At 40.6% G+C, this 23,529-nt stretch overlaps 1 protein-coding gene across 1 annotated transcript in view; it reads left to right on the top strand.

Moving 5' to 3' along the window:
• RERG (RAS like estrogen regulated growth inhibitor) overlaps positions 1 to 23,529 on the top strand; it is a 102,774-nt gene that overhangs the window by 556 nt on the left and 78,689 nt on the right. The gene's annotated exons all lie outside the window — the stretch shown is intronic.

Here is a 23,529-nt window from a genome sequence, read left to right as displayed (position 1 = left end):
TGAAGCCTCTTTCTCTTTATCTGAAATTTTCATTTTGCATAACCAGGTTTTATGTCCTCTTTTGCTTCTCTATGGTAAAGAAGCTCTGCTGGTAATACACAAGGCAATGGATACAACACAGGTCTTGGTATTCTGAGGAAGGATGTTCAACTTCCAAAGAAATCAGATTGTAGAAATTAAGAAGTACATTTGCTCTTTTTTTCTCTGTATGAGATCTTGAAGGGCCAATGTAATATCTCGTCAGTCTTGATGCAGCTGGCTCAATGTCGAGCATGTGTTGGGTGCTGAGTAAACGCTTGCCGAGGGGATATATCTTTACAAGAAACAGAATTGTATTATCACCCAACACGTCTAAAATTGGGGAGGACTGGTGAAAGCTGGGGCGTGTGTGACCTCAAGTAAGATAGCTATTGCCAGAACCTCTGGGGTGAATTTAAATGATCCAGTTGTGGCCCACGTTGGTAATTCAGAGGCTTTTGTATTTCACACCTCAGTAAAGGTTTGCAGACCTTTAAGATGAAGGGTGAAATGGTGGAAGTGAAAATGTATCTAATCCAATTTGAGAAACGGATCTCAGATTTTATAATTAAATGTTAAGTACGTGTTGCTGAAATATCAGGGCAACGTGCTTTTTCAGACAACGTCGCTTTGATCTCTCACTGGAGGAAAGACTCATAATTGACTTTGCCCATTGAGCTCTTGGCTCTCAGCAAAGGACTCAAACAGACACCTAGTAGGTGTGTGTTTGTAGAGGGAAACCCATTCGGATCATCCAGTACAAGTCATCCACATAATCTTAAACACGCACGAGCAGCTTTGAATTCTGTGACCAACCTCTCTTTCCAAACCGGCTCTCTGGTATAATTTCAGCAATAAATCTTCCCTATTCTAAGTTCTAAGTCTCTCTCGCTCTCTCTCTCTCTCTCTCTCTCTCTCTGTCTCTTTTTATTTTCTCAAGAGGGCTCTTTTTTGCCATCACCCTTTCCTCCTGCTTGCCACTTGCTCTGGCCTCTGGCAGAAACCAAGCAAAAAAAAAAAAAAAGATAGTTGACAAGGCTAAGAAACCACCAGCCTTCAGGAGATCGAAGATCGTCAAACTCCTCCCTGTTAATCTCCTCAGTGTTTCCTGATGGCATGAGAACAAACAATTTCCGTAGCTGGTGGAAGGCTCTGGAGAGTGAGGAAACTGTTCCAGTGAGTGGAGGACCAAGGCGATGCCGTGTGTGGGAAGACGTGTTCTAACAAGAGCTGGTCTAAATTTTTCGCGACCGAGGGATCTAGACTTAGAGCTCAGCGTTTAACATTCATGCATGCAAAATTTAACACAGGCAATAAGGGAAGGGGAATTTTTACCCTTATATCATTTACCAAAATAAACTCTGCATCATTTGAAAAGGGAAACATAAAAATAAAAATCCAGTGGAGAGAACCACTTAACTCTGTGTACCGTATACCCACCCTTTTTCATCTGTATTATCTCAGAGCAAACTGGGTATCTCTTCCGTCAAGGCTGATCCATCAGTTAGACCTCAGTTAGACCTCAGTTTCCTTTGTCTTCCCCCAAGTTGTTTCAATTATTTCTTCAAGGATTCTTCTCATTCTCTACTGACATTTTCCCCTCGAGCATTTCTTTGTCCACTACTCCATCTTTTTCTTTTCTCCAAGGTTATTGAACTTGGGTTCTGCCTCACTGTCTTAACTTTTTTGGCCTTCCCATTCATTGCTTAAACATGGCAATCTTCCACTGTGATCATGCTGCTGAAACTGCTTTTGTGAGGGTCACCACAGATCAATAACCAACCAATCTAATGAATCTTTCTCAGTTCTGGTCTTCTTAGAACTCTTCAACATAACCACTTACGCTTTCCTAAAACTCCTTCCTTCCCAGGTTCCCATGACATCACACTTCTTGGCTTTCCTGCCACCTCTCCATTGACCCTAAGCAGCCATCTTCGTGCACTGCTTTTTACTGGCCTACCTCTCTCGAAGATTGGGGCTCTCAGGTTCTACATACCATCCTCTTGTCCTCTCATGGCGGACCCTCTCCCTAGGGGAAAGCCCTCAGACCCAGAGCTGAAGATGACACCTGCACACAGAGGCCACATTCTGTTGACCTTGGTTTTAATTTATGCAAAGGGCAGAAGTTGAACTTGTTCATTTAGGTCCTTTCCAACTCGAAAATCCGATGACTCTTGGTTAATGACTCTTCTTTGGACTGGTTTTCCTGTCCACCTTATATACATTCTACCGTGCGTGTTTATTTTCATTTAGGTGAAAATGACAGTGATAGACCACATGCCTTTAAACAATTGCCTTTTTGTCTGTCATCTATAAACAGTGTTTTCCTATTTCAACATGAGACTGTTTTCCTGAGACCTTGTAACCACACCTCCCGTTTATAAAGTAGACCGGTTTGACTTATGCATGGGAGACAGTTCTGAGACCTTTTCCCATAGTTCGGTGAGAACAACCCTAGAGTACTTCATATCTCATCTCTCAACTTTGAAACCAGACTGTGAATTCACGTTTATACTAGTTCTTAATTAATATGGAGATCTCTGCCTAACCATCGTATCCCACCTTCGCCTTCCTATTGTACAGATTCAATTTGTCTCATAAGTAACTTTTGTTTTTTTAAGTCTGCAAGAAATTATACCTGCTGGATTGTAACTACGGCTCCTCACTTACTCAGATGCCTCCCCCAAATGGTCCTGACCCACCCGTGGGCTCAAACAATCCATTTCTCACCAAACATTCCTGCAAAGGGACGGCAGCTTGTGACCTTGGAGTGGTAGAAACTTGAGCGTCTCTGATTTGAACCTGGGTCTGTGTGAATTGCTTCAGAGGCTTCAAGCCTTACCTGACCCATCTGTTTTCCTGCACGCTGAATACCAATTTGGAATTTGGGGTAAATAAGACCATATTGGCCATTTGCTAATGGAGTCAAGAACAGGAGACCCGGAGTCACACTCTTAGGTCTGACTCCCAGTTCTACACTTTATTAGCTGTGTGAATTTAGCAACTTTAACAAGGTACTTAAATTTTCAATTTCTGCAATTATATGAAGGATGTAATAGTGCCTATTTCAAAGAGTTGTTGTTTCGACTGGCTGAGTTATTACACGCAAGTCTCTTAGAACAGTACCTGGCACGTAGTAAGTGCTCAAGTATATTAGCTTAAATTATTACAATTTTTCAAGGTGTGCTCTTCTTCATTTGTAAGTTGTCTAATGAAACCATACAATCAAAGATATATCTATGGGCTTCCCTGGTGGCACAGTGGTTGAGAGTCTGCCTGGTGATGCGGGGGACACGGGTTCGTGCCCCGGTACGGGAAGATCCCACGTGCCGCGGAGCAGCTGGGCCCGTGAGCCATGGCCGCTGAGCCTGCGCATCTGGAGACTGTGCTCCGCAACGGGAGAGGCCACAACAGTGAGAGGCCCGCGTACCGCAAAAAAAAAAAAAAAAAAAAAGATATATCTACATTCAAGTGGATATTTGGGTTTTCAGTAAAAGTCAGAAAGCTTATAAGAAAAAATTTTGTATTGCTTGCTCAGCACACCCTAAACACACACATGCACACACAGACACAGACACACACACTTTCTCAGTCTCTCTCTTTGTCTTAAATCCAGAGCCTGGTTTATGTCAATTACAGCTTGACCGCTGCTGATCATAACAATACTTCTCCTGGCTAATATCTTGGAAATCTTGGAAAAACAGCCAGAAGTATTATGGTGTCATCAATAAATTAACACCGTTAAATTTGAAAGTGCTTCTGGTATGTGGTGGATGGTTTCCTAAGCCCAGGTAACAGATAAGCCTTCCATGTTTAAAACAGAATTTAACGTTAACCAGAAGTCTTTGGTTGACAGGTTGACATTAGAAGCGTCAGCACAGGCGAAACTTAATAATGTGTTAATTACAAAACATGTCGGGTATGTGTATACATGTGTATGTATATTGCAGTATTTACAGGGTCTTTTGTATCAGGAGGATTCTTCTTCCTTTTGCCTAGTTTTGGCAGTTGTTGCAGTTCTGTCTTCAAGTGAGCTTCCTGTCTTGGCTAGCTTGCTGGTTCAGCATGGGGAACACTGTGTGGAATCTTCAAAGTGGAGAGCCAAGTTTTCCCAGCCCTTTGCTTCTTCTCTTGCCCCAGCAGAGTAAACGTTTCCCTTCTCTGGCTAAGGGTAAGGCAGCCAGTAATAACATGGCATGTAGGGCATAGATTTCCTTACTCGTGTGTGCCAGCCTGTAATGTGGCAGGCTCCAAGTAATGAAAGCAAAAAGACCTGCCATAAAACCTAGAATGCACACCATATTTATGTAAATGCTTCCTGGATTCACATTATTCGAATGTGTAGTAAGTGGGAGGAGTCGAGAGAAAAACAACTGAAATTTTCAGTTGCGTTTCACAGTTGACGTTCTCATTTTAGGACTGAAATATCGTGTGCCATAGCTAAATATATTTCTTGAAAGGGATAGTCTCAAAGTTAATGGAGTAATGCTATTCTCTGATTCAAAACCAATTGATGCACTCATCCGTGAAGGCTTAAGTTCTTAGACTCAGGTTGCTGGGCTATGAATTGGGTGCCAAACACAAATAAGCATGGGATACCGTTTCCCTTGGCACAAAGAGATTTATTTTTTCTTCCTTGTTCTTGTTCTTGTTTGCTTTTCCCCCTCTCTCTCAATTATTAAAAGTTTTTAAAAGCCTTTTTCATTTTATTTTCAAGTGAGACAGGCAGGGACAATTCTGATTTTAATTGTGACTTTTCCAATGAGCACCAGATACTGCTTTAACATATATGTTTCTTTATGGCTGAGTTATGTTTATGAGATCTCATATATATTAAATAAAGACAATATCAATAGCATCTTAGGTAGGTCAATTTCCTTATGCTATAGAGCTCAGCTTTGTGTTTTAGAACTTTTTCTTTACCCAAGTAGCTATACCAGTTCGTTCCCTTCATTTATACTTCATGGTGTAGTATGATGCTTCTTAAACGTTGTCTTCAAAGTACTTCTAAAAGAAGGAGGAGAAAGATCTAGGGGATTGGGTCATGCAAGCATTTCATTACAATCATGTAATTGTTTTGCATGTTTTATTACTTATAGAAATATAGGCAAATTTTAATCCACAATATGTCTATGTTTGTTTGAATATAAAAACAATTTTATCCCCAAATCGGTGACTAAAATGGACTCTTCAGGAAGATATAGCAAATTGATCTGTGGCTTCAATAATGCCTAGGCTTTGGGTCCAGTTTCAGGACCACGAGCAGAGGAAATAGCCTCAGCTGTGTGCATCACATGAATGTGAGCACCGGCAATGGTCCTGGACCTCACTTTCTACCTACTTACGTTGCCAAGCAGCTCTTCAAGTTCTCGTTTATTCTTGTTCTAAGATTATACAGTATAATATTCATGGTAATTTTTCTTTAAATATTTGTTTAGGTAAAAAGAGGGACAGGTTGTGTTTCAGGTGGGTACAGAAGTTCCACAGCTCCTGGAAACGTGTGTGTGTGTGTGTGTGTGTGTGTGTGTGTGTGTGTGTGTGAAGAAGCCTTTCCTAAGTGGTTGTTGAAATTTAAAGATTACCAGAAATCAGGTCCATTGGTTCCTATGTAGATGGTGGTTAGAGAAATAATTGTTTTTTAATGGACTGGGCCAAAGGGAGGAAGGTGGCATTGAGACAAGTTAGGATAATGCTGGAAAAATAGCTGTTCTCTTGTCATAAAATACCGTGATGTGGTTACCTGTGGCTTTCAAGCATTTATACCTTCCTTTACCTGCAAAGATAGAAAAGCAAAAAGAGACAAACAGCCGAAATGAGTTTATTTTCATTTGATTCTTCCACCCCAAGAGGATTAAAAGGGTGTTTTCAAACTGCAGGTGTATACCTATGGATATGTACAAAAAGTCAGACTTCTGTGCTAGGCTTAAGTCACGCAGACTTTTCTTGCATGCCCAGGAAGTTAAGCAAAGATGAGGAATCGTGCATATAAAGACTTAGAAAAAGAAAGAGAAAGGAAAGAAAGAAGAGGAAAGAAAAATTAAAAGAATCAAAATCAGTTGTTTATTGGTGGGTAAACATTTTTGTAGGCTGGCAGTGGCCAATTCTTAAGCTTTTCTCCCAAGAAAAATATAATTAGGAAAGAAACAATACTGGAAAACAAAACAAAATCAAGAACTGTTTTTCAAAGTCAAAAGGACATATCTCTGTCTCTGCTTTTTTCTGCTGGGATATATTATCAAAATTCAATTGTCCTTAATTTTTATCTGATGGCTAATTTATTTATTGAAATATTTTGCTGTAGTTTAATTATCAGTTACCAATTGGTTCCATTTTGATCATGACTTGTTTTCTTCGCAACAAAGACTAAATTTGAGGGAGGGAGTGAAGAAAATTGTAAATCATCCTTGTAATTCCCCTTTTTATTACTGGTATTTCTCCAACTCATGGGTTTGGGGAAATCAGCCAAATTTTCAAGGTGGTACTGGCCTTGAAGCCAAAATTCCAGTGCAAACGCATCCCTATTGCTCCAGCTGCCTTTAAAAATTGATGTGGTTTCAGAAAAACAGCCATAATTTCTTCCATCCCATTAAAAATGAAAGTAGTTATATTATGAAGACAAGGCAGCCTGAAATAGGTAATTTCAGCTTGGAATACGCAAATAGGTAAAGCTCCTATACATACACATGAGAGAGATTCTTACCTAGATCACCCAACTTATTGGAGCCGCACCCAAGTCTAGAATCCCAGTTTATGACTGTGCGAGGCTTTTGCAACTTTGCTACTAAGTGTTTTCATTTTGTATCACCCTGTTCCTTTCAAACACCTTTTATTAGGAAATGAAATGATCATTAGACTTTTGTAATATGAATTTTGTAAAAAAAAATCTAAAGGGTTTTATTTTCATAAGAAATTTCCAGTAATCAGTGAATTATCAATGCATGGCAAAGCCCCCTGGGAGTACGGGGTAAGTTGCCAATCAATACAACCAAGATTCTCAGCACCCTGTATATGTAGGAAAGTTCCCCTGTAATGCAGTATTCCATTTGTTATAGCTTTGGATCAAGAGTAAGAAGACCGATGAATCATCTTCTACTAAAGGGTACATTTTCCGTTGTTATCAAAAGAGATTATGATGCTCCATGTCCTGTCAGTATGATCTAATGAAAAAGAAAAGCACCCAACCGAACCGAGTGAAAGGATTGGGGTTTAAACTTCACCTTCATCCCATCCATGACTCTCTCTTTTTATTCATCCATCAAATGATACTTTTATTTGCTTTTTTTTTTTTTTTAGCAGTGATGCAGGTCGGATAGGCTGTGAAGGTACTTTGAAAAGTTACACGTGTGATATAAATATGGTTCTAATACTATCATGCTTTTATTATTGAAATCTGTGCAGTTCTTCCCCTGCGTTCCTTAACATTCGTGTTTGGAAAAGCAGTATGGTCGGTTTCCCGGCTGTCCATCACTGGAGGCTGGATGAACACGCTCAGGTCAGTAGTTGGCTATGAGGGTTCCTCCACTGAGTGTATAACGTTACAGACTATCCAGAGGTTGTAGATTCTATGCTGAAGGAATTTGCACTTTCAAATGTGTGAAATGAATAGACATTAAGTCAGGGTGTTTTTTTTTAGGCTCAGTATGTAAGGGGGTCAAAAAAGGAGAAGAGTTTAGGAAAATAATTTGGACTTATGCCTTACTGGAGAAGGAAATATGGCATGTTATAGAATTTTTTGGTAATCAAATCTTATCCTTATTAAAAAATTAAAGCTTTAAAACATTTACATATTTTTGATAGAAACATTTCTCAAAAATATATAAATATATGTATCTATATATTTCCCTATAATCTTAAACTATGTTTTTATTCATTCATTCAATTATTCATTCAACAAGTATCTGTTGAGCGCCAACTTTGTGTTCTAGAATAGCTTGCACATAGTACAGGATTCATGTACATTCCAAAAAAGCAGAGTAGTAACTATTTCTGCTCATTATTATATTCCCAGAGCAGATGAAGACTGGCTCCTCAATAAAGTGAATAAATTGAGATAGAGTATGTGGTCTATATGTGCTATATAATTCCATCAAGAATCATATCTTCTAAATGGTCTCTTTATTGTTGCCAAAGTGGTTTCCTCTCCTGCACTTGAATATCTCTGGTAACAGAAACTCAGCATGAGAAGAAATAGACCATTCTATCCTTGGGCAACTGTATCAGTTACAGTCTTCCAGAGAAACAGAACCAGAACCAGTAGAACACACACACACACACACACACACACATTACGTCTTTCTATATTTATTTGGGCTGGCAAGAGTGAAATCTGTAGAGAAAGATGACAGTCTGGAAAGTCAGGGAGGAGTGAATGCTGCAAGCTAGAGGAAGAATGCCTTTCGCTCTGGGAAAGCTCAGTTTTTGCACTAAAGGCCTTCCAGTAATCAGCTAAGGTCCACCCGCATCATTCAGGCTAATCTCTTTTGCTTAAGGTCAACTGATTGTAGATGTTAACCATATCTACAAAATACCTTCACAGCAACTCCTACAGTAATATTTGATTGAATAACTGGGCCCTAGAGCCCAGACAAACTGGCACATAAAACTATCACAAGTCTTCCTGTCTGTTACTTTACCTTTTTTGCAACCAAAGGCTGTTCACCAGTTTCTGCTCACTGACTTTAACCCCTTCAAGTTCCACAGAGCACTTTAAATTCTTCTTCCTCATGACAGCCCTTAACATATTTGAAGATAAACCAGCATGCCTCCACCCATGCCTGAGTTTTCTTTTCCATTGTCTGGTTCCTCACCGTGGTTTCATTTGCTCTGCAGAGATCACGGTTTCTGGTCACAGCATCATCCTTGCTGTTCCACTCCAGCTGTGCACGCCACGAAGTGTAGGGCTTGGAAATGAATGCAGGCATTTCAGATGTGGGATGCCCAGACCAGATCAGAGCACAGCTGTGGTTTTGATACCAGATACTTGGCTTCTGCTAAGACATTCTAAGGTCACTGTTGCTTTCAGGGCGACAGTGGGTACAGTGTTGGCTCATGGGGTGTATACTGCATATGAAGTCTTTTTCTTTAAATATACGCTGTTGCTGAGTCAAATCTTCCCATACTTGTACCTGAGTATGTGTATGTTTCATTCAGGTGTAGAAGTTAATTTTTATCCTCTAAAATACTGTTTTGTTAAATTTAATTTATACTTCTGGCTTGTCAGGAGCTTTTTGGATACAGCATGTGTATCATCCTTCTCTTCTTTCTGTCATCTAGAAATATGTTGGTTTTGGAACATTTTAGGCCCTGGATGCTCTTACTGAATCATAGAATTTTCCACTTTGGTATTATTTAGCTCACTGAAATGATGAGGAATCCCAGTGAGTTTTTTGGATACTTTTCAGCTAGTAAAGAAAAACAAAGGTCTTTGACTCTTGGTGTGGGGACATTAACACCATATCACGTTACTTCCATGTTCATTAAATAAGTTCTGTTTAGAATTGCCATAAAATAGGTTGTCTGGGGGGAAGACTTACACACAGTCTTGTCTTACGATTCAAGGTATCTTGCTATATAAAGTGCATAACAGTGATCAACTTTTATTGGCCCACATATCTAGTCTTTACAGAAAGTCATTTTCCAGAGAATCATTCCAGGATATGTATGTTTCTGTGCTGAAATAGCTGAGTTTATGTGATGCAAATCAGAGCTGAATTTTGGAAAGAGTTTTCTTCCTTAGATTATACTGGTAGATATCAAACTTTAGCATGCCTCAGAATCACCTGGAGGGCTTGTTAAAATATATATTTCAGGTCAGCACTCCTGAGGTTCTGATTCAGCAGGTCTGTAGTAGGGCCAGAGAATTTTTTTTTTTTTTTTTTTTTTTTCGGTACGCGGGCATCTCACTGTTGTGGCCTCTCCTGTTGCGGAGCACAGGCTCCGGACGCGCAGGCTCAGCGGCCATGGCTCACGGGCCCAGCAGCTCCACGGCACGTGGGATCTTCCCGGACCGGGGCATGAACCCGTGTCCCCTGCATCGGCAGGCGGACTCCCAACCACTGCGCCACCAGGGAAGCCCGAGAATTTGTATTTTTTAACAAATTCCCAGAGGATGCTGATGCTGCTAGTCTGAGGACCACATTTTGGAAAACACTAAGTTTGCTGAGTATTCAGTTTCCATTTGAAATAGGTGTTTTCGGCTTTGGAAAAGCATACAGCTTTTTGTGAGCTACATGTAATAAACATTGAGTGCCAGGCACTGTCATGGGTACCAATGATACCAGGGTAGATAAAACAGACAGGGTCTCTGCACTCATGAAGTTAACATTCTAGCGGGAGTAGACTAGGCCAAAAATTACTCTATTGGGGCAGAGCAAATGTGAGCTTTCCCTGTGGTTCCTTAAGACTAGAATTTTTCATTCGCTTCATAGTAAGATAAGTTTTGTTTAAAAAAAAAAAGTGTAAACCTCAACAACTGTGACATGCTGAGCTTTGATTTTAAGATGATACTTTGAGCTATTTGGCAACAGTAGGGGTGGGTTGGGCTAAACTACAGTGTTAAGAGTCTGGGAGTTAAGCATGGTCGAAGACCATGGTACCAAATATTCTACTGACAGAAGCTAAGTAGGCCACATAGGAATTGAACCTAATAAACTTGAGCCTATTAACACAATGCTCCATCAGTCAATTAAAGCCAGTGTAGATTAGCTTTAATTAATATAAGATAGTTGTTCTTTCTCCAACATTTGGAAAAAAACAATTTTCAATTGCTTGCTGACAGTGGCATTTATAAAACTTACGCAATGGTTGTGTAGACAGAACTACGATATTGAGAAAAGTTCATAAGTTTCCACTGTTTTGGATAGAAAGATAACATCTTTTTCTCAGTGATGCATTTCCAGGTTTTTTTTAAAATGTTTTCTAAAGTTCTCTTTTGCTTTATGCTGTTGGACAGTAATTTAAGTGGTGAAGCCAAAAATTAAAAAGTAAGAATAAAATTGTGAATACTTATCTGTCTGAAAAGTATTTGACTTCTTTTTCCATTAAGGATCTTGTAAATTACAACTGAACCTAATAACTGAGCCAGCTTCCTAGTCATTTGGCAACATGTGTTGAGCTAGATGTTTTAAAGGAAGACTCAACCACACTTAGTAGTGTGAGTAATGGTTATCTGTTCCAATGCCTGGGACTATTTTTCCATTCATATATTTTATAATTGGAAACTGTTTTTCTAGCAGTTTCCAAAAGAGGTGAAATCAAGAGCACAGTAACCATACATTTAAATCCTTGAGTCCCAAAAGTTAACCCATGATTTCTTAATGTTGCCCACTTATCAATTTACAAATATTTATGAAATTCCTCCTATGTTCCCAATTATTCCACCCTCTTCATCCTCCTGCCATATGCCTAATAAAATGCCAATATTTGGGGGGAAGTCCAAAGAATTATATGATTATCCTTGTCTCAGGGACCTTAGTGTTTTGTTGGGCCTGTATGACTTGCAACTAGAAATCAGCTGGTGATGGTTTCCAGCACAATGATTGATTTTGACAAATTTGCATCTTGAAATATTTTTAGAAAATTGTCAGAGTTGCAAAAACAAACAGAGAGCTCTTGTGTACCCTTCACCTAGCTTCCCCCAATGATTAACACCTCACATAACCGCAATACATTATCAAAACCAGGAAACTGACATAGACATTATATCAATTGTATGACATGGTTACAACTATGCTGTAAATATTAGAATGATTGATTTTTGACTCAATTCAGGCTCAGGACCCTTTTGAAAAGACAACAGCAATACAGAAGGAGAGACTTCAGTTGTTTTAAAATTAGTAATTATTTATTTTACAGTCTGTTTGAAACAGGCTTTTAATAAAGGCTATGGACTGTAATTTTGTTTGATACATGCCTTACATATGGAATTCATGGAATTTATGAGATTTAAATTTCCTCCTCCATCAATTTTTTTGGGTATTATTTTTGTTAAGAAAAGTGCATCATTTGTTCCAAGCAGTGTCCTGCAAACTGGAATTTGCCATCTGGATCCCCAGGGCGTTGTGTAACACAGTCCTCTGTCCCCTGTATTTCCTGTAAATACAGGAAATTGGTGGTTAGATCCAGAGGCTTCATTTTATTCAGGTTTTCTTGTTGTTGTTTTTTTTGTTTTTTGCAAGGTGTTATTGTATACTTCTGTCACTCAATGTCTGGTAGCAATTGAAGCTCATTGTCTAGAGTAGACTTTCTAGAACAGCACTTTCCAACAGAAATTTCTGTGGTGATGGAAGTGTTCCATATCAGTCTTTACTTATTAGCGGGAATATTTTTATAAGGAGAAACTTCCTCTTAACAACTGTGTTGCTACTGTGAGGTTCAGTTTATATAGGAAAGACAGAAAAATTGTTTAATTCTTACTCTCTATTATCAGCTGTCAAAATAATAAGTTGGTTCCTTAGCATTCTCCAAAAGTGATGCACCCTCATCTTTATGTGTTTTTTGTTGTTGTATGTTGTCATAATTTGCATTTTAATTTATTGTAGTTATTCTTGTTGAGGCTCAAATTGGTCAATCCTTGGCCAGAGGGGATTTATTCAAATGAAGCTCATCATGGGTTTTCAAAAGGTGAAATTCAATAAGGTATTTACTATCAGAAATTTATTTTTTGAGATCTGTGCAAGTTAGTGTCTTAAACTGTACACAAGACAGTGTTCTAGCAGTTGAGTTCAGGCCATAAATGCTATAAGAGTCAAGAAGAGGGAGAGAAATCAGTGGGAAATACTTGGGGAGCTTTGAGGGAGGCAGTGGGAGACTGAAATACCATACGTTCAGTGAGATTTTTATGGTTCCCTTTCATTTCTTATCTTTCAAAATTATGATGTTTTCTTCATACCAATTCACATATGTCATTAATATTGGAATTAGGAGGGGAAAAAGGACAACCAAGTAATAAATGAAAGGGATAGGAACTAATTGATGCTTAGGGAGGGTGAAGAGCCTTGGGCATCCTGCTGATTCAGTTGTAGGAAAAGCCCTTATAAAGCTTCCCAGAGCCAGCTTTTCAGTCTTCATCTCCCTTCAGTGGCAGGAACACAGGTTTGGAGGCTGACAGGCCATATATTAACTGTGTGTGTGGTCAGCTTACTTAACTTCAGTGCACCCCAGTTTCGTCTTCAATAAAATGCAGAAGATAATAACCATCTTCTATTAGGGCTGCTGTACGCCAAGCCTATATGAGATCTGATGATAACCAGCAATTGCAATAATTAGCTAATGTTTATAGCATTGACTATAAGCCAACCGCTGTTATAAAACTTGACACATATGAACTCACATAATCATAACCACTCCTCTATGAATTGGCCCTGTTATTATCCCTTCTTTACAGATGAGAAGCTTGAGGAGGGTGTAAATAACTTGCCCAGGGCCTTACAGGTAGAGACGAGACTCTAGCAGAATTAGGACTCAAACCCAGGCAGTTTGCCTCTGGTGTCTGTGCTTTTATCCACAGTACTCGGAAAATTTCCAACAAAATGCCAATGCAGAGTTGTAGATGCTCAGCGATTGCCTTCTTCCCTTCTCCCTCTCTCGTCTTCTCTTCCTTGTTACTTGGGAACATTCATTTCGATTAATCAGTATCCATGAAAAGTACTTTACTTCACTGGAACCATTACTAGGGAAAATGAGGAACCAGAACAGAGGAAACGGTGCTTAAACTACCAAGAGATCTTCTAGCTTTATATTACACTTTTCTTCAGCTCAGTTTTTAAAATAATACTTCTATTCCAAATTCTGCCTATGATTTCATGCTGAAACCACTTATTGGGCTTTTGAGGCACAGCTGTATGCGAAGGAGGTGTTACGGGAGAAAGGCGGAAGTTGTACAGAAAGATGGGCGAGCTTAGCACTGAATATGTGAAAAAATGCGAAGCGTGTTAAACATCTTCAGTGGGAAGGGAGGATACATTAATAATTTGACCTGGAAGAGCCCCAAAAGCAAAACTCAGAAGCTATTTAAAAATGTGAAAGTCCTAGGATGTCAACATTAAGGAAAATATATAGTCAAGTCAAAAATTTTAAATGATGGGCTGTGTTAAAAATATTGGATCGCAGAGAGTTGCTTTATTACTTACCACAATAAGAGGGTGTTTTTTTCCTCCACTGAAATGCAAGATATTCTTGTGAACCAAATAGCTGGAAGAATCGGGCTCCTACACGGGGCAAAATGCCAGAAGGCTTCAAACATTTTATGAGGGCAGATTGGATCCCATCAGATAACTGGCAATCTTTTATCTGCTATGAATAATTCATGATTAATTATTGCTGGAGACTTCTAGGTCAATAAATATTATTGAAGAGTACGACGCTTCTTATAAAGGCAAAGGACCCCTGTCATCATTATTGATGATTGTTTTTGACTCCGTAATTCATTATGCAAAATTACATTATGGTGGTGCTATTTTGGGTGTATAATTGGTGTAAACAGCCTTGATGGCAAAGCAGAAACTCTACATATCGTTTTCTTAGGTCATTTTTTTCAGAGTCAGTCAAAAGGAGATGCTGTTCAGTACAAATTAAGAAATTCCTCAAGCCAACCACCACGAGAAAACATGAGCTTTTGTAAATGGGTTTTATTTAAGGCATAATGAAAGAAGATTTCTTTTGTATTATCTTTTATTTATGCAATGTAGCATTGCCATAGTTAGTAAGTGAACACTTTTATCTTATTTGGTCACCTTCAGGATATTCATTATAATTTCCCAAATGCCTTTGTCTGTGTGCTCAGCCAAGACTATTGTTTAGTCCTGTGTACCTTGTGCCCAGTTCCAATAGCATTCACAATATCGATAGGTTTTATTTCTAACATGTTCTGGTTTGAATGGCTTAAAAATTACTGTAGAGTAATTTTATTACAGTGAAAGGGTTTCGTTTTATTGAGGGACACATGCAAACAAAAAGAAAGAACTTGCCAAGAAATATCAAGTTCATTTTAATCTTGGAATGCTCTTTCTATAAAGATGTATCGATAAAGTTAGAAACAAAACTGAATTCTTCATGCTCCACGTTTTCAAGATACTGGACTAGCCATTAGATCAAATTAGATAATTGAAACATCTCCACTGTTATTTGATGAGTGTGTGTATGTGAGTGTGTGTGTGTGTGAGTGTGTGTGAGTGTGTATGTGAGTGTGCGTGTGTGTGTTGGCTAAGAATGCTAGTCCAGAAGATCAGAACCTCAATCAGTTATGAATGGCAGTGGTTTCTACATTTGAAACACATGAAAACTTTTAGATACGAATGGGCTTAATACTTAGTCTCTATTTAGTCTCATGTTTAGCTTTTTCCTCCATATGTGGCAAATCTAGAATATAGGAATATAAGAAAAACATATAACTAGCTCTGCCCTGGGAGTAGAGAGTTGCAATCAGAATGGGAAGATTGTAATGGCATACAGTAGACATAGTGGGACATGCAGGAAAAAAAAAAAGAACACTCATGGTCTTTTCAATAAACGCCTCAGAATGCCATCAGGAGTGGAAACCTTTGACAAAATGTGTAAACTATAGAAATAAAAACAGTTGAATTATTTCAGAACATTCACATTAGAAAAAGGCTACCTTATGTTGCCATCTAGAGCCTCAGCCTTGCCTGGTTTATCTGAAGTAGATAATGAGATCTGGGACTTTTGAGCTGATGAGATTTTGAGGAGATTTTTGGACTTTGAGTAGATGCTGTAAAGGATTGAGAATATTGAGGATCTTAGGACGGCATGAATATATTTGCAAGTGGAATTCCCTTGCGGGTCCAGAGAGAGGAACGAGATGGACAGAATAATGACCACAAAGATGTCCACGTCCTAATCTCCAGAACCTGTGAATATGTTACCTTACAGGGCAAAAGGGACTTTACAGACGTGGTTGAAGTTACGAACCTTGACATGGGGAGACCGTCCTAGATTCTCCAGGTGAGTCCAGCTTAATCACATGACTCCCTGACATTGAAGAACCTTTCCAGGCTGAGGTCAGAGGCTGAGGTCAAGGGGAAGTGTGGCGAAGAAGGGATGGTCACAGAGATGTAATGGTGCTGGTTTTGAGGACAGAAGAACGGAACCTTTAGCCAAGGATTATGGATAGACTCTGGAAGGTGGAGGAGGAAGGGAAATGGATTCTCCCCAAGAGCCTCCAGAGAGGCACTAAAGACCTGTGTCAGACTTCTAACCTATGGAAGCGTAAGATGGCAAATTTGTGTTTTTTTCAGGGCACTAAACTTGTGACCATTTGGATTCTTATTCGTGAAAATGGAGTGTGGCTCCCAGAAGCTTTGATTTCATACACTAAGAGCCTGCTGAGAATCAATATGTATTTCACAGAATGAGGTCTCTGAGTCTGTGCGGACATTTGCCCCCTTACCCTGACGTTCAGAATCATCTGTGGAAACTAAGGAATGGAGCCCAAATCAGCCTTGAAGGCGACCAAATGGATGGGGATGATCAATATCCCGAAGAATCATAACTGGTCAATTTCCAAGTTTAGAGAATTGCATTGAGCGATCACTTGAGTGGGCATGACCCAAGGGGATTTGAGTCCTGCACCCCTCTTGGTAAAGAAGGGGAGTGCCTTTGAGAACTACACCCAAAGGAGGCTGCTCACAGGTCAGACCGTATGGACTGATCAATAGAAGCATCCTTACTACGAGAGAGGACAGGAAGATAGAGAGCAAAGGAAGTAGATCCAGGGGTTGTAAAGGAAAGAGAGCTGAGGCCCCAGGGGTGGAGCACCCAGACCAAGAGACAAAGCGGTTTGTGACCTTTAGGCATCTCTGCTTTCTATGGGCCCTGCGTGACCTGGTCATATTGTGGACAGAGACCTAAAGCAAGCAAAGCTGGGGACACAGGATAAAAGACTCAGGCTCCTTGATACAGGGAGCTCCGTTTTGGTGCCCCTGGATAACACAGGATGCTGTGCACTGCATCTTGCTCTCTGCACTGCCTGTGCCCGTGAACACACACACTGAAGACACATGGGCTAGAGACCTCTGCTCTGCCTCAGTCCGTGCAGTCAGGCATTTATACAGTGCAGGGCTGACGTTCCAAGACGACTTCAATCGGCTTCTGACATTTTATTGTCTGGCTTTGCGGGTCCATAAGAAACAAATAAGAAGAATAATTTACTTTCTACAATTCCGGGCACTTGGCAAAGTATTTTATTTCTCTTATCTCATTGAATAGCTCACCACAACACAAAGAATGTAGGTCTTGTTATAATTTCTCTCTTCCAGACGAGGCTCAGAGAGGCTTAACAACTTGCCCCAAGCATCTGTGGAATATATAGCAGAGCCAGATCTTGAACCTGGGTCTGCTGAATCCAAACGCCAGCTCTTTTCAGTTTCAGGCCCCGCTCCTATTTCCATCGAGAAGAGCAATCCAGCCACATCAGTCACAGAAAGCACATCTCTCCCAGGTGTTTCTTTCCCAGGTGTTTCTCTCCCAGGTGCTTCTCTCCCAGGAGTTTCACATTTAACTCTTCGTGATCTAAGAGATTCTCACTGGTCTCCAAAAGAGGCTGCATTCTGTGACACCTACTAATAACTAGGATGGTTTTACAGCCCAGTAGCCAGACTGCTGAGGTTCAAATCCTGGCTGCGCTAGGATGTAAGTTACAGAATGCAGGCATTTGCGTGTGTTTTGATCGGAGCAATAGTCCCAGCCCCCAGACTAGCGTCTGACACATGGTAGGTGCTAAATAGATATTTGGAGAATAAAAGACTGCTTCAGTTGTCACTGTAAGTATTAAGTGGAAGAATCCATGAACATACTTAGAACAGCACCTGACAACGAATAAGTGCTCAGCCAATGTAAGCGATTGTTATTGTACATGAGATTGACACCCTTGGTCTGTGGTCCAATAGGCCTGGGATCCCTCAAGATGCCAGCCATGAGGAGGTTCGGCTGTTTTACGATTAGAACCTTTCTCCCTCATTCCTAACCTTTCTTATTTCTCCTCTCATTCTCACCTAGGACTGTTCTGTTTCAGAGGCAACAATTAAAGATTACACAGTATTTCTAAAATATAAACTGTGCTATGAATGCTGAAGAATAACCTCTCCTCTGCAGTAGAGTTATGTACAAAATACCTTTCTCTGAATGAATTACTGACAGTACTTGGAGAGTCGCCATTTCTAACGGTCTTTGGAAACCATTTCTCAGCCCAGAGAAGTGGCATGGGTTTTGTTTTTAGTGTAAACCAGACGCTCACAGATCATCAAAAGCTTTCCCTTCAATGTGTTTACTGGAGTTGATTCTTAGTATATTCTGGGGGCAAGGTCCACAGTCTTGGTAGCAGAGGAGACGTGATTGACCTTTCCACCAGGGTTTAAAACTTGAGCAGTGTTGCTAATATGAAGCCCAAGTGTGGGGTTGCATCTGTTTGAGAAATACTTGCTCAGGGGAAAAGGATGATTAAGACAAGGTGTCATTTTCTAGCATGTTTGTGCCAACCTTGTAACAAGCTGATAATGTTAACTCTCTCCATCCAAGGAGCCAGGGTCAACTCTTCAGTCAGAAAAGCTCTGCCTGGGCAGAACGAAATATTCTTTTTTTCCCCCAGAAATAAACGAAAGCTCTGCCTCTACACCATTTCACTGGGATGGGCGGTGTGCCCCTTCTTCTCCTGGGCTTCTTTCTCATTTGCCTTAAGATGAATCCTGTTCACCAAATCGTTAACTAGAGAGGTCTCACTTATGTAAACTTGTGGAGGAACAGCCCCCCTTTCTCGGATTTTAAATGTCCTGAAAGGAGGCGGGAAGTGATGGGATTGTATTGCTCAGGTAGTCAGGGCTCACACACTCAGCTTTGGATGGGGCACGTCTGCAGCGCACTGAGCTTCATGGGCGGATGGCTGCATCCCTTCCATGTGCTTGTCCGTTTAGCTTGTAATGTGGCTCACGATACACAAAACCCAAAACCATCCGACTGAGTGGCTCTTCGCCTTACGTTGTCCAAGTTAAGCCATGATCTGGGGACAGGAACATAGGGTGGAACTGAAGCTGTGAACCTTCCGGGGAGGAGGACGGCGTATGGACAGTGCCTTCATCATCAGTGATGGTGCTTCTGGGTAGCTGCGTGCCTCAGTTTGGTGCCACGTGGCGGCCGACGCTGTTTCCTCCCACCTTCCTGAACTGATTTTCTTTTGACCTCAGTTCAATTTGAGACCAAAAAATGCTGATAGATTTGGGTAATTAACTAAACCAACAGGAGGAAAATGAATAAATAACCCACAGCCAACCTTGCTGTGCATTAACAAGGTAAGTGGAGATTTTCCCGTGGGTGGCTACAGAACCAGGATACACAGTCATTCGTAGGGCAGGGTGAAAGCCACCTACTTAGCAGAAAAAAAAAAATGAGTGGGCAAAACCTATTCAGAGATTACCAATGACCTCTGTTGATCCAACTCTTTGTTTCCTAATTAGGCACCCTTGGCATTCAAGGCATCGCCCCTTATGTTTGAGGTGGGAAGGGGAGGGGAGGTGATCCTGTAGTGTTGGCACTTCATGCCTTTTCTGACACCTTAGGCTCACCCTCAGCCATACTGGACCTTATCCAAAGCAACACACCTGAAGGCAGTGCGGGAATCTCCTCAATTCTGCCACCATCTCCTGGTGGCTAATTAGAATTTTTCCATTTCATCCCTTATTTGTTCATTAGCCAAGATGATAATGACGTGCAGAAGGGCTAGACCCAAGTCACTTGGCAAGCATTAATTTGAGAGGCTCTCTAGCTTTCTGGGTCGTGCATTAAACTTTTCCACAAAGTGTATTCTGGAAGATAATATAGGTAGATATTTCAAAAACCAAACCAAACCAAAAACTCTCTCCCTTTCTGATGGATGTGAAGGGGTGACTCCTTGACATACGTTACCCCATGCCATCTGGCAACCGGAAATTGGTCTTGCAGAGGTAGTGGATTTCAAGTTGGTGGCAAAATCATAACATCACCGGTACGATTTTCTCTGTGGATTTCATCAAGTTCTCAGTGGTCAGACCAGCAACCCAGGATCCTGCAGCAAGCCGAGGGTGAAAAACGGACATAGCAAAAGATCCTGCTGTCAACAGAATTGCTTTAACAAAATAAAGCAAAGTAGAACTTCCTTCTTGGCAACTGCCTAGAGAACGTCATGTGTAGCATTCTTGGAAAGATGGGCTCCAGGCTTTTAAACGACACCAAGACTGTACATACTGTGCATGAATCTGAGCTAATGAAATACTAGTAAAAGAGTAAAGCATTCCTCATACAGATTTCACTTGAACACCATTTTTTTTTTCAGGAGATCAGAAAACTTTTTTTTTTCTCTCTTATTAAAAACAGTCTAATAAAACCTATTTTCAAAAGTATACGTTCTGAGGGGAGAATGTATAGATTTGGGGAACTGAGGGGCAGCAGACCATATGTGAGAGGGGGTAGGAAAAGGGTGTTTCAAGAGATCTGTTTCTAGTGACTGCGAAAGGATCATTTACAATCCTGCTGAAATGTCTTCTGCCTTTCCTTCCTTCACGGCAGGCCTGGAATGTGCCATTGAAGGAAGTCAGGGTTTGTTGTTTAGAGCCCAGCCTGGATCCTGTAAGTGTGTGTCAGGCAAGCTGTGGGAGTCCAGCTGCACACTGTCTCTTTTTCACCCTTCAGCATATAATTTAGCATAATCCTCTGAAGCTTTTCAAAACAGGGAAATAATCTTAAATCCTTGCACCGAGTTTGTGAGTCATCGTTTTGATTGTTCTTGTAAAGGTACGTACCTTTCTTCCTGTTGGCAAAGCAAAAATCTCAGATTCAAATTATCTTGGAGGAGGGGTGGGAAAGTTGAGGATAAAGAGAAGCAAGCCTCTTTTCCCCGATTCATGCCTTTTTATAGAATAATAACCTGAGTCGTTTGCCTACCTCTGAAATTCAGGAACAGGAGAATGAATGCAGGGGAAGTAATAGCCAAGCGTTCGGAGGCAGATTTCTCTCACTTGCAATGGTATTTATAGTTTCCCGTACTTACAGTACTTTTCTCTCCAAACCAGACCCAGAGTCAAAATGCCAGATGATCAGAAACATCTCCCAGCTCTAGGTTCAGCGCTCTTTCCGCTACACCGTATTGCTGTGTCTCCATTATTATGTCCTGGACCCACAGAGTTTCTAAAACTGTCATTTTAAGTGTGTCTTTCTTTGGGGGAAATAAAAGAGGGGATTTCCGCGTGGGAGCGTGAGAATGAGTGCACAGATAAGACTGTCACAATGGCAGAGAGGCGGGTATAATTCTCCACTAAAAGGAACAAGAATTCCTTGGAGAAGGGGTTCCAGGGCTGGGGTAGGCAAGTGAAAGATGAATGTGGAACATCTTGTGGCACCAGAAAGTAAGAAAGTGCTGGAAAACGAGAGAGGAGGGAAATATATCCATCAACCTGAAAGGGCTCCCAATGGCCAGAGTTGGAATAATTCGAGCAAAGCAGATAACAACATAAATCCAATAATAGTATTGATTATAATTCAATGGATAACATGGCTCTCCTTGAGTCCACGCTGATATAAACAAACAACCAGCTAAATAAAAACGAAGAAATAACAAGTCTTCTTTACAAAACAATTCCAGTTAATAAATATAGAATGAATGAGAGGAATAGAACATTATAACATCACAGGAGTAATTTATGCAGGCAACCATGGATGGATTTCGTGGGTGAAAGTTTTAAGCAGAAACGGGACACTTGCATAGTTTCAAAAGATCTCCCCTAAAATAAACATTTACTAATTGCAAAGGAAAAAATAGTAACGCTATAATGAAGAAACCTGGCAGGCACCACCTTAACCGAGTACTAAAGGGGAAATTAAATAAGAAAACAACGAAATAAAATAATAATCACTAGGTGCAAGGCATATCGACATAGTATGATTCACTGAGAAGGGTACATCATATCTGTGGCAGTCTTTCCAATAATGTATAACCTCAGTCTAACCGTGGATTAACACCAGACAAACCCAAATTGAAGGGCATTTTGCAAAGAGCTGGCCAGTACTCTTTAAAAGTGTCAAGGCTGTGAAAAGGAAAGTCTGAAGAACTGTCACAAAATGTAGGGAGACTAGAGAGACATGATAACCGAATGCAATGTGACATTCTAGATTGTATCCTGGAAGAGAAAAAAAAAAAAGGACATTATTGCAAAAACTGGCGAAATCCAAATAAAATCTGTAGTTTGGTTAATAGTATGGTATCAATGTTAATTTCTTAGTTTTGATAATTGCACCATGGTTACATGAGATATTATCATTGCATGAATGTGGGTGAAGGGTGTACAGAACTCTCTATTTTTATAACTCTCCTGTAAGTCCAAATTTATCTCAAAATGAAAAGTTATTGCATCGGTGACATTTAGTTATCTGTCTATATTTTTCAACACTGGAAAATAAATGAGTGTAAGGCATCCGGGACAGTGGCAAGAGAGCTGCTTATAAGAAAACTTGGCATTTGTTCATTCAACAGTTATTCAGAAGCCACTAGGTTGAATCACTGTGTTCGTTTCAGGGATTTAGCAGCTAACAGGCGAGACAGTTCCTGACAAATCAGTAAGTGTCAGCATAAAAAGTACATGGTTCTATGTGAAAACACAGAAGCAACGCTTAACTTAGGCTTGGGGGGTCAGAGATCACAGAGCTGAAGATGAGTGCCAACAAGCCAAACTGATTGGGTAAAGATGGAGTGCAGGGTTGGGGGGAAGTAACAGGCAGTAGAAACAGTGTATCAACAGTAGAAGCAGGAGAAAACGTGGAACTTTGGAAAAACAAAGAAATAATGAACTTGGCTGGATCCTGAAGCTCAAGGGGAGCTAGAAAGGTAAGAATCCACCTGCCGATGCAGGGGACCTGGGTTCGAGCCCTGGTCCGGGAAGATCCAACATGCCACGGAGCAACTAAGCCCGAGCACCACAACTACCGAGCCTGCGCTCTAGAGGCTGTGAGCCACAACTACTGAAGCCCGCGCGCCTAGAGCCCGTGCTCTACAACAAGAGAAGCCGCCGCAGTGCGAAGCCTGTGCACCACAACGAAAAGTAGCCCCCGCTTGCTGCAACTAGAGGAAGCCCACGCACAGCAACGAAGACCCAACACAACCAAAAAAAAATAAATAAAATAAATTTATTTTAAAAAAAAAAGGTAAGCAGAAACCAGATGATGTTAAGAAGCTTGTAACTTAACCAAAATGTGAGGGGCAATGAGTAAAGAGCTCTAATCAGGGAGTGATGTTATCAAATTTATATTTTAGAAAAAGTACTCTGGCTTCCTTGTGAGGACCAGATTATACAGGGAGGTGGGGCAGAGGTGGAGGGGTAGGGACACCAACTAGGAGGCCACTACAACAGTCCCAGCAAGGGATGGTGATAGCCTTGACACCACAGTGAGGGCTTTAAAGAGAAAGTGGACAGATTTAAGAGGTTTCAGGAAGGCATAATTAACAGAGGTCAACGCTTGATTGCATGAGGGTGGTGA

Source organism: Delphinapterus leucas, chromosome 11, assembly GCF_059928025.1.
Source record: "Delphinapterus leucas isolate spDelLeu-1000000601 "Yukka" chromosome 11, BTC_Dleu_Yukka2, whole genome shotgun sequence".
NCBI classification, from domain to species: domain Eukaryota; kingdom Metazoa; phylum Chordata; class Mammalia; order Artiodactyla; family Monodontidae; genus Delphinapterus; species Delphinapterus leucas.
This window is presented reverse-complemented; position numbering and strand designations above follow the sequence as displayed.